Below are 12,477 nucleotides of genomic sequence, written 5' to 3' on the forward strand. Positions count from 1 at the left end.
GATCCACCGACCTTGCATCTTCTAGGGAGAGATGAGTATTGCTCGAGAACTCTCCTTGCCGTGATTAAAAGCATTTAAAGGACATTTGCTGGAGTCTGTCTGATATTACTGCAGCACAGCAGGTTAGTTTAGGGAAGTAAGTAAGTAAAAGTTAGGGAACTCGGCCAGTGTCGATGGTAGACGCTGTAGATTAAGTGTCGACGGTAGACGCTGTAAAAAGAGAATTTGTTAAGTGTCGACGGCAGACGCTTTGGTGATGACTGGGCACCCCAGATAAATTTATTTACGAAAGTAATTAAGTTCCAGGTAGGCAGTTAGGTTTAGGGAAAAATCTACAACAAGAGCCATGCCAAACAGGTGTTATTACTTGCCATAGCTTTTAGCTGATTTCTTTATTTTAGAAAGTAATTTCGAAATTGATAGTGAGCAAAAAGGTTAAAACAGTCAGTCTGGATCAGTCAGTCAGGTTGGATAGCTCCTTTGAACTCTCCTTTAAGCCATGCTATTTATTAACCACAAACACTTCCTCTATTCCTCAGAGCTCTGTCTCTGACCCGGAGTTGTCTGAAAAAAGAGGAACCTTGCGATTTTCTGCCGAATCAGTTACATCTGTCAGATTTTTGCAGACGATGCATAACTGAGATGATTTAATTATCATTACTAGTAATACAATTACTGCAATGATAACAGTCAAACTAATCAGAGTTATTTTAATGTAATACCACCAACCCAAAATTGTTTCCCAAACAGAGACAGCTAATTCTTTAGTGCTATCCCAAAGCCATAAAACAGCCGTAGTCTGTATTTTCCAATATGCGGACCACATAGTACCATTACTGGGCCTGTCCAATTGTGAGGCGTAGTCTTGCACAAAATACCAATGTGGGCCCATAGACATTCCTTCCAGGAAATCATCAACGGGATCCAATAAATCAACTAATTCTACAATGTTTTTTACGAGTGAGGACAAAGCACATTTTTTCATCATCTGATTTTGACTTATCATCATTAGTGGTGTCGCCGGAGTTATAAAACTTAGGTCCTCATCCGCCCCCTCTATGTCGATTAAGTCTTTAAAAGTACAGAATAAATGTTCCTCACTATGCATCCAAGTTGGGCTTGGATGAAATAATGGGCTTGGAGTTTTTACTTTCCAAGAGTCAAACATTTTTACAGTGCTCCTCTTGTCCTGCAGTCCACCAATATTTCACTTTGCTTAGATGTCTGTATTCAAATACTCCCAAGCCTAGGTTCCATATATTTGACCTTCTTTTATTATGATCTATTGCATCCAATTTAGGTCTTAGGCTATTTCTAGAAAATGGTGCTAACGATTAAACGTCAAACTTTATGATTTTTTAATCTGTTTTCTGTCCACCTCTCCGTTGTGAATGTTTCATCATTGGTAAATAATATTTATTACTCTAATAACCATGAGTTAAAAATTGTTGGTTCAATTTATTATTACCTCTATTATTCGACTTCCATGTCAGGCTCCTATTGGTTGTTTTATCCAGCTCCATTGCGATTGGAAACCCATTCTCTATACAGGAAATTAGAAAGTCCTATCCACCTGAGGTTATTTTTATTGCAACAATCTGTATGGTTGTTCCAGATGGTTGCACTCCTCTCAAATCCCTCCCCCCACGCCCTTTTTTCAACAAAAAGAACAAGTTTTCATCCTATGCTTTCCCTATCTTTCTTTTGCACCATTTGGCCAGTTTCCCTGCTGTGCTAGGTTCAGGTAGCCGGAGAGTGAATACCTTCACCCCCTCGATGGCTTTACCTTGACCCATGCAATAATTTCACGCCGTAAGTCTCCCTGTGTTAGTGGTTTACCTTTAACGTTATGATAATCATTTTGTTCTCATGTCTTTAAGTTTTCCACAAAACCCAAATATACATAATCACTATCAGTGATCAAAATACTATCTGTATGGCTATGCTAGTCCATGTGCTTTAAGGCCTGATCAACAGCCATCACTTCTGCTTCCTATTCACTTTTGTCATCGGATAGTCTGCCTTTTTGTTTGTAGATTACTCTACCTTTAAGTTTGACTATACATTCCCACCATGTTTGTCCTTTCTCTGACTTACCATCAGTAAAGTAACAGATTTTTGACTGGTTGATTTCAGTTCTTTTTTCTTTCTTCTGGGTTTTTTCATTTCTGAACTCTATCTGATTTTCACTTATTAATCTGCTCCATTTAGCCCATGTAAACACATGAACTCTCTTATCCTCACTCACAAGATTTTTTGCTTCTCTGACCAGCAATTCGATTTCCTCACCTTTTGCCACAACAATTATAGTTTTTTTGGCTGCTAATGATTTAATAGCTAATACATTTTTTGCCAATGTAGCTAAGATGTCTGCGGGTGACATGTTCTCATGTTTTCTTTGGTTAGATGGCTTTTCGTGAGAGATAAATATAACAGGTGATTTCGAATTCCCTTCATTATATAGAATAATTTCCATCTCCTCTGCGGTGTTGTCTGAGGTGTGTGTCTGTCTCAGACACACACTAATTATTCATTATATACAAAGGTTTATGAAACTCCAAAACTAACAGCCCAAATGAACGAACACAAGGGCAGAAACAGTGTCATGTTACAGGGCATGATAAGGAGATTTTACGACCTCCGAGGAATGTGGCCACATGCACAAGAGAGAGATACAATGGGAACACAGAAACCCTCTTTAAAACAGACTTTGCTACATTAATCATAGACTAACTGATCTATAAATGAACATGCACAAAACTGTGATGACTGTTGTGACTATTATGTATGGTATGTACCCTGATATACCACCAACTAACGATCAATGTAACCTCACCTGTATCATGCCTCCTACCTAATTAATCCTCATTTAATGACTCACACTTTGATGTACATCACCTTCTTCTAGAATGCAGTGTGGATGTGTTATATCTATCTGAGCATTAATAAAGGTATAACCACGCTTGGGACAAAGACTGGTAAATTAACTAGAGCAACCTTCCCACTGAGACATTTCACCTTGCTTATTGGTCCAGTCAACCCTTAGGGGTTGGATCTTTCTCAGGCTTTATTAGAGACAGTCCACATGTGACCTCGCTCTCTTAGTTCTTTCATCCAGCCGCAACACTGTTTCTGGTGATACTGGGGAACCCCCTCCCCCTCCACAGGGGCCCCAGGGCCCAACAGGCCTCAATCCAACCAGATATGGGCTCAGGCAGGAGAGAGAAGACTCTCTCACAAAGAACCAAGGACATTCTCAGGAGTTTTGAAACAAAGACTCCAACCAACAACGACTTCAATTTTTAACAACTTCAAGAATTGTTCCCACTACAAATGCAAGTATTCAATTCAATGAAATGTGAAAATGAAATTCTGATGGTTCTTCTCATAGTCCCTCTTCCGGTTTCCAATTTCATCCTATCACTAACCTATTTCTGTATTTATGTATATATGTTTGTTTAGTTTATTTATGTTTATGATTTAGTTAATAAAACTTATGCACTTTATGTATTTGGTTCTGATTTGCTTGCAATACGAAGTCCCTTTACGGTTTATGATCTTGCTACATGCTCAAAACGCTGTACATGCTAAGAAATAATTATTTTTCTGTGGCCAGGTAAGATACCCTTTTCTTAGAATAAATTAATAATCAAAAGAGTTCGTTGGACGAACTGATTAATTGATTGTAATATTAATTTAGCCATGTCAAGTTAATCCAATTTACTGACCCAAATGATTATTAATATTTCATATAGCTAAGTTCCTTACTACCATCAGGTTCTTTTCAGGATCCCTTCAGACAATTCTTCCTGATCCCAATGCCATGTCAATTATTTCACATTTCGTTCGTTCAAGTTTGTCATTCCATTGGAAATGATCTCCTGTCGTGGCTTTACACAGCAATTTCGCTTTTGCACTATATCCTGGTGTGGCTATTAGCACATCATCGATATACGCGGTAATTTGCAGGCCTTCTAATATTTCTTATATTAGTGTCTGGAACACATTTTGGGGAATTACAGAAGCCTTGTGGTAATCTGTTGTAATTTAAACATATTGTTTTCCCCCAAATGTAAAAGCCGTACGCGGTCTACTTTCTTTGGCTAAAGGTATGGACCAAAATCCATTAGATAAGTCAATTTTTAATAATATTCTACCTTTTCATCCATCTGATTTTAGTACTAGGATCTTTTTTTGGCAATTTCTCTAACGAAGGTTGCATCTTTTAAAGACATCAAATTATGATTTCCATTACACGAGAGTAGATGTTAAAACTTCATGCTGATTTGTACTCGGCTTTCGCCAAGATAAGCACCAACTAAGACATAGCTTTACAGTAACCTATGCTTCTACATCCATTTACGCTTCTTTCCATATGGTGATGTGAATCTCCTTCTGTCTGGTGTTAATACGCGTCAGCACACACAACGGCTGCAACCACAGTGCGGTCTCCCTATGACAACCGCCTGGATTGAGCCAAGTAGGGGACATCTCTAGGGTCTTCAAGTGGGCACCTTCCGTCCTCAGTGTTTCGTCGACTAGCCCACGACACCTCAAGAGGGCTCGACAGTGACTCTGGTGTCCCAGAGTCACCCCCCTCCGTCCCCCACTCAACTCAGCCCAGCTTACTGACCTTTACATCCCTCCTGCTGCTGAGGTTGCTCCTTCCTCGTAGTTCACATGTGACCTAACCACAATCTCTCACAATCTCTCCGCAACCCGACAATACGCGCCAACCCGTTTGACTAAGGCTGTCGAGCCCCACTGCCGACGTTAAACCTGGTCAGTTGCAACGGTTCCGTATGGCATACTACCACAAAATTGGAGCTATCTATTATGCAATGTATTCCTTCCCAGATATCTCTCTCTCTGGTCACTGGTTTCCTTTCATCACTGAAACCATAAACACGAAATTTACATTCCAGGTTTATAGCTCCGGGAGGTACTGTGGTTACACTAGTTACCTCTCGCCGGTGTCTAACAAAAATGTTATTCCCTCATATTGAATATTTAAGTCTTGCTCTTCGTCTTCCTTTAATATGTCAGATGCAATTGTCACTCTTCCTGGGGTTATACTTCCCTATTTCTTGTTTTCTCTAGCAGTTTTTTGTTTCTTTTTACTGAGCGAGTCCGATCTGTTTTCGGTTCTGTTTTTTTGTTTCGTTTATTCTTGTGGGCTTGTTTCTGCTCTTTATTCAGTTTGCCCATTTTTCAGGTTCTATATATGTAGTTTCTTTTTCAGCTTTTTTAAAGGGCCTACCCTCGTTACTTTTTGATTTATCTTTACATTCCCCAAGCACAGTTTTTCATTTGATATCCCCCTCTATTGGTTTAGTTTTGTTTTGGCCTGCAAATTTAGACATTTTTGACCAGTTTGTTTCTCCTCCCCAACTGGCTATTTCAAGACCTAATCATTCGCTGGCTAGCTTTTTTATTTTGGCTAGCATTTTTTCATCTATCCAACATTGGGTGGCTTCTTCTGAAAGGTATGACCAAAGGCCTGTGGTTTTTACCATTTCTATTTCTGTCCTAAACTCGCTAGGCCTTCCTCACTAAAAGGGGAAGTCAGTGCTTCCTTTTTTCTTTTAGGTGGAGCAGCTCTCTGCTGTTGTCTTGGAACTTTATGACTGGCCTCCCGTAGTTTCCATACTTCCCTCATAGTCGGTCCATAGTTATTTATTATATTGTCATTTAATAAAATAGAACACAGAGCTTTTTGCATACAATCTAGCTGTTCTGCCAACAGGTAGGTTTTTGCTTTTGGCTGGTTCCGGTCATATCCAGAATCTCATCAGCAGTAGGCCCACAAGCGAGCTGTATTATTTTCTGCCCTGGTTCCCCTAGAGCTGCTATATGTGAATTTAGCGGAGCAAACACAGGACTAGGGTAGGTTAGAAATATTGTACCTCCCGGGCTGTCATTTTCCTTTTTATGTGAGCTGCTTCGACGTTGGTTATACTTACTTCTTGATTTTTTATTATTAACCCTACTTCTGCAAGGTATTTCCTCGTCTTTCAGTATTTTCTGAACCTGAACTAGGATTAGACTCTGTGTCTACCTGCGCTCTGGGTCTAATACCATTTATCTTTCTCTCCGTTGAGGTCTGGTACGGTTTAAACCCTGTCTTTCTCATTTCCCATGATTCTCCCTCTCTAGTTAGGGGACTGAACCCAGCAATGAGATTTCTTTGTTTGGGTTGCTATAGTCACACCCTGTTGCTCCCCAATCAGTCTGATCTGATGGTGTGGGTGATACAGCCGTGACTAGAGCGTCTGGGTCTGGAATACCTTTTTTAGTTACCACTATATTAGTTTCTCTTATGAGCAGTATGGTGACATCTTTGTCACCGATTTCTACTGTAATCTTATACCCTGGTCTTTTTACGGCAATTTCCCTGACCAGAGGTCCTAATCCATCAAAGTTGGATGTTTACATAGTACGATCAACGATTCGATTTTTTTTCTTCTACTCTACCTGCTTCGTTTTGTCCTATTTTGTTGATCTTGTGTGAGGAGAGTGATATTAGTTATTTTATCCATGACTGTGTATCTGTTCCTATGAGGATGTTGTATTACACATTTATTAAATGTTTAATTTATGTTCCAATACAATAGTATATAAACTGAGAAAGTTAAGTAGACTGAATTTAGCATTTGAGGTATAAATGATGATTATATCAGAGTGTCCAGCAAGAGATTCCTGCCTGTCCTGTTCTCTCTATTGTAAGTTAAATGAGTCAGATTACTGAGACTATCACTCTTTGTCTTTAATGGCTCTTGGAGCCCCCTGTCCCAGTCATTGAATAGTTAGGCTGATTGGATTAGCACCTATGCATTTGAATGACACTGTTATGCTGATGAGATCAGGGCTGGGGAATTTCCGGTAATGAGCTGAATCCTGTACTTCATTTACATGCTTTGTTCAGATTGTCTCCACCTTTATGTAAATCCCTCCCCCTTGAAAGGTATAAAACTCTACTGTGCTGAGCTATTGAGTTAGACTTGGATGACTACAGCGAAGCAACAGCTAAATCCTCAATAAAGAGTAACTTCTGCTTGAAAGATATCCCAACATCTCCTAGTCTCTAAAGAAAAAGTTTCCAACAAGGATATGTAAAATATTCCACTTAGAGGTAATATTTTAGGCAGTCATCTTTTGGGTTTGAGGGTTTGTTTAGGTACTCGCGGTCCTACAGCGCTGTCAAGACTGATTACCTTTAGTGTGCTTAAACCATAAATTCTACCATTCTCAGGCGTCCCTGAGTCTGGTTTTATGGTCAGGTTCCACGGAAGTAACTACCTGTAGTAACTTCCTTCTCGCACTTTGGAGACACTGTTAAAGCGTTCGAATGGTTCTGGGGTTTTTTGGTCAGATAGTTATTGTTTAATCGGATTCTACTTAATATAAATAGCTCATAATATTAATAATGAAATCCTGGACGAACCCCCATGTGGTGAGATCTGGTATTATACCTCATTGCCTGAATAGCCCCTATTAAGGTGGCCTTTTGCTGTCAGGTCAGGTTTTCTACACTTGGCTAGTTTGTTATACCAGTTAAATCTAAAGGATGTCCCTTTACACCATATATGTGGCGAACAGGACGGCCGAGGGACGTGAGAGAATGGCGCGAGTTGGTGGTGCGATTGCTAATGAGCAACACCTGTGAAGCACACCGGTCTCGCATCTCTCACGGAGGAGCGGAAGCATAAAGGAGGAGCGACGACGTTGATGATCGAGACCGATGTGCTTCACAGGTGTTGCTCATTAGCAATCGCACCACAGGCCTCGCGCTGTTCTCTCACGTCCCTCGGCCGTCCTGTTCGCCACAATATACAACAATAAAATCATTGACTCAAAGGATCTTTCATGCTTACCATCCGGTGAAAGCTTCCTGGATTCCCTTTTGTCCTGGTCAGTGAAGATGTACAAATGCCTTATTGCTATTGAACTTTCATTGTACAGCTGAATTAAGACGAAAAATACTTATCTTTAAAAAAAAAAAAAATTATACAAAAGAGAAATATACTTGGTTACACAATAATCAAAATTTGTATTAAAATAATAAACGGTTACAGATTATGATTCTTCAGCTAATCCCTTCCCGGAGCAGTCCTGCAGAATGGATGTAAAAAGAGTAACTTACTTCTAAGCAGTTCAATCATGTAGTTTGTTAGAAACAACTAGTTCTCATCTTGAGATCATCAGGTTATAAAATAACAGCAGGCAGCGTTGAGCAGGAAAGGATCTAGAGAGAATCCATTCTCTCTAGAGATGCATACCAAAAAATGAACACTTGAACACACTTTCTGGGTATATATATATACCCAAAAACCACATATATTGTTCCTGTTTCGGTTGGTTTGGGTTTCTTCCAGAGGAACTGGGGTAAAACATTGTCTTGCGACACTTAACGTTTATTTTGCAATTTGCAAACCGGCATAAATGCACATAGGCAGCTATTTTGTGTCCCTCTGGCAAGGTGTTTCCTTCTACTCTCAGGGTGTTTCCTTCCTTCAATGTGCTTCTGTGCAGGAGGGCTTCTACGTGTGTGCGTATGTCTGAGTGTATTTGGAGGTACATTAATTCCATATTAAAATATTCCACTACAACATGGAAAGAGGTGAAGGGAGGAAAAGAGAGGCTGATGAGACTGGTGGAGGATGAATGAGGAAAGAACAAGGGAGTGGGCAGCAAATAAAAAATAGCCCGTTAATTGGATTGCTGTTACAGTTAATTACATTGATGAGAGAGAGTGAAGAAAAAGAACCCATGGAAACTCATTTAGAACTGTTTAAAAAGTATCCAGACCATAATGATTACTCCGATACGAAGTTGGATGAGAAAATGCTTGTAATCTAGACAACTGGTGACTATTTAAAATTTTCAGCTATGCTTTACAATTGTCAGGGTTATGCTCTATTTTGTCTTTGTTTTCATTGGGTTCACTTTCTGTTTGCCTGTTTTCCTTTGACCCAGTTTTCCCATTCGTTTCATTGGTTCATCTAATTCAGGGGATTAGGGGGTTATATCGACCACTAAATGAGGAAACAAACATACAGTAGGAGTATATTATCTTACTTTTCAGACACACTTTGGGAGCCGACACTTGAAACAGACAGTGGAGGAGATTTAGACGCTCTTTTGGTGTGTAAAAGGAATGTGTCTTTTTCATAGCTGAAGCAAACAACCCTTAATGATCGCTAATCACTTTCTGTAGTGGTTCGGCTAATCGGCCCTCACTGTCAGTCAGTTCCTTTTCCTGAACTGTTTAATGTTTGAGAATGAGCGGTTATGTTTTATTGACAAGACTGTAGACAGGGCAAGACTCTCCAGTGAGGCGTGAAGCAGTACAAACAGTAGGGCAGGGCAAACAAAACGATGACAGGCATGCAGGGAGGATGACCACTGAGACCAGTCCGGGGGTGACCACGAGCTTGAGGAGTGTAGACGAAGAGGCAGCACCAGGTGGGACGATGGTGAGGAAGACCGATGTAGCACCAGTCTTGCTGCCAGGCAGAGGCTTCAGGACCCAGAGGCTTGACACTTGAGTATCAGACTGCTCCCACAGTCTAGCTGCTAGGCAGGCAGGGTCAGTGACCACTGGCCAGGAAATCTCAAGATGCAGGGCAGGGAAAATCAAGACTCACAATGGACAAGACAAGATAAACAGGCAAGGCACAAGAGAGTAATTAAATAGGTAATATAAAAATAAAGACTGAACCAAAACAATGACTAGTGAAGCAAAACAAAAATAAAACTAGGAATAAAATGACTGAAACTTGCAATCAAAAGTAAAACTAACTAGAACAAGACTGGAAGGAAAAAAGCAAAATGATACACTAGAGCTAGAAAGATCAATATCACGACAAGGTTTAACCATATACACAGGAAGGCAAACAGGAATAAACCACAAAGCACTCAAAATTATTAAACACCCAAGAAAATAAGAAGGCTCACCCCTTTCTAAATTAATTAACTTAATATCTTTGTTTTAGTGACATACAATATACAGTTCAAAAGTTTGGGGTCAACAAGATTGTTTTAAAATGTATACTTTTATTCAGCAAGGATCCATTAAACTGATCAAAAGTGACAGTAAAGTCCCTTCTCAGGGGAAGAAAGCTGGATCAATCCGAATTTACTCTGAGAAGAAGTCGCAGGTAATAATATAACCTAGACAAACTTGCTATTTATATGCACTAATGTTTTGGTGCAGTGAAGGGGGGCAGATGGGGATTGAAATCCGGATGTACGTCACCAATTACCAAGATCTCTAAAAACAATTTCAAAACTGTGAAAATCCACATGACACCGGCCTTAAAGTCCTCATACAGTGCCAAGACCTGAGCTAATAGTGCTGTTATGATCCTCTCAGGGGATGAGTCAAAGCTAGAGGTTTGGCCTAAAAGTGACCATTTCATAAGAACTACAACACAAAAATGGATTCGCCGTTGATACATATCAAAGAGCTCAGGTTGCTATTACTATTTTTGACATGATTACAGATACAGTCTAAAGACTCTTTTTAAGGTCCATCATGGAAAATGAGTATGTATTTAACAGCATGAAAAATAACAAAACAAGCTTTTTAGATTCATGCAAATTATAAAGAACCACAAGAGTGAGACATTTACATCCACATTTGAATAAACCGCACTTCCATGGCTAGATATATTCAGTAAGTTTACAGTTCAAGTACAGTACAAGATGAACATCCTTTCTGGGGGGATGAACTGAATTTACAACAGAGGTTTGTTTGCCTTTGGCAGGTGTAGAACATCAGACATTGAAAACGACTCGGTTACTAACGTAACCTCGGTTCCCTGAGAGGAGGGAACGAGTATTGCGTAAGTAGCTTACGCTATGGGAAAACTCCTTTTCTCGAGAATATTGAAGTCTTTATGGAAAACGCATTGCAGCTGCACAGCTGACAGCAATGAACGAAGGAAGCTCGGTCATTGGCTGTGCTGCGGCAACTTGCTCGAACCAATGACGGGGCGACTCTGAATGCGCGACCAATGAGCGCGCTTCGCGCCCGCGCACGTCAGAGCCCGCCAAGATGGGCGTGGCCAAGAGCTATTTATTGGGCGCCCCGTCATGAGAGTTCTTTAGGTTAAAACGACTGAAGCGAACTAACCAAGCACAAGCACGGCAGCTTACGCAATACTCGTTCCCTCCTCTCAGGGAACCGAGGTTACGTTAGTAACCGAGTCGTTCCCTTTCGAGAGGTCTCTCCTATTGCGTAAGTAGCTTACGCTATGGGAACACCATGCAAAACGCCGTGCGTGCTGAACTTCGCCTTATGATAGCCAGAGGCAGGTGCCTGAGCTGAAAAACAAAGTTATCATCCAACTAGCTGGCAGAGGCGAGCTTTATATGTGGGAAAAATACAGAGAAGCTAGAAGGCGCTCAGTGTGACACAAGCACATACATAATCTAGATACGAACTCGTAGTTCAACTAGTATCATGCTGATAGTACATTAGAATGCAATGTCGCGACCTGTAGGTTGTAGAACCTGATAAATGTGGACGGTGAGGCCCAGCCTGCCGCCGCACAAATATCCTCGATCGGTATCCCGCTCGACCATGCCCAGGAAGAAGCCACACTCCTGGTGGAGTGTGCTTTGACTCCCCAGGGGCGTTGAAGTCCCTTAGCTTCATAAGCCAGCGCTATAGCCTCAACTATCCAGTGAGAGATTCTCTGCTTTGAAACGGCGGAACCTTTCGTACGGCCGCCAAAGCATACAAACAGTTGTTCTATCTGTCTGAATAGGGCAGAACGCTCCAAATACACTCTGAGAGCCCTAACGGGGCAGAGTAGATTAGCGTCGTGTTCGTCTGCTGGAGACGATAGCGCAGTTAGGGAGATAACCTGTGCTCTGAAGGGAGTGGTGAGCACTTTGGGAATATACCCATGTTTCGGTCTAAGGACGACCCTGCAGTCGTTAGGTCCGAATTCTAGGCAGGCAGCGCTTGTCGAAAGCGCATGCAGGTCGCCCACTCTCTTGACCGAGGCGAGTGCCAGCAAGAGCGCAGTCTTGAGCGAGAGCTGTTTAAGGTGCACGGTTCGGAGTGGTTCGAAAGGGGGCCCTTTAAGAGCGTCTAGGACAGTAGCTAGGTCTCAGATCGGCACTGAGGGGGGGCATGAAGGGTTCATCCTCCTAGCGCCCCTTAGGAAACGAATAATTAGGTCGTTTCTTCCCAATGGACGTTCCATTACAGGGTTGTGTGACGCTGTGATGGCCGCCACATATACTTTGAGCGTGGAGGGGGTGCGGCCCGCCTCCAGAAGCCCTTGTAGAAAAGCGAGTACGTTCGTAATCTCGCATGTCTCAGGGTTCAGGCCCTTGGCATTACACCAGTCACTGAACACTTTCCATTTCTGGGCATATAAGCGTCTCGTGGAGGGCGCCCGCGCCTCAGAGATGGTTTTTAGCGCTCCGCTCGTGAGGTTCCTGGGAACCCGTTGAGGGGCC

General features: G+C 41.5%; 1 protein-coding gene across 1 annotated transcript in view; it reads left to right on the forward strand.

Annotated features, from left to right (window-relative positions):
* The first annotated feature begins 4,520 nt into the window (after nt 1-4,520).
* Nucleotides 4,521-12,477, forward strand: part of ehd2a (EH-domain containing 2a) — a 29,064-nt gene continuing 21,107 nt past the window's right edge. Inside the window, exon 1 of the mRNA XM_077206592.1 lies at nt 4,521-4,782. The gene's annotated coding sequence lies outside the window, so the exon portion shown is untranslated. The remainder of the gene's footprint in view (nt 4,783-12,477) is intronic.

Source organism: Siphateles boraxobius, unplaced genomic scaffold, assembly GCF_051911475.1.
Source record: "Siphateles boraxobius isolate OS27281-9 unplaced genomic scaffold, OSU_SipBor_1 56, whole genome shotgun sequence".
Lineage (NCBI taxonomy): Eukaryota > Metazoa > Chordata > Actinopteri > Cypriniformes > Leuciscidae > Siphateles > Siphateles boraxobius.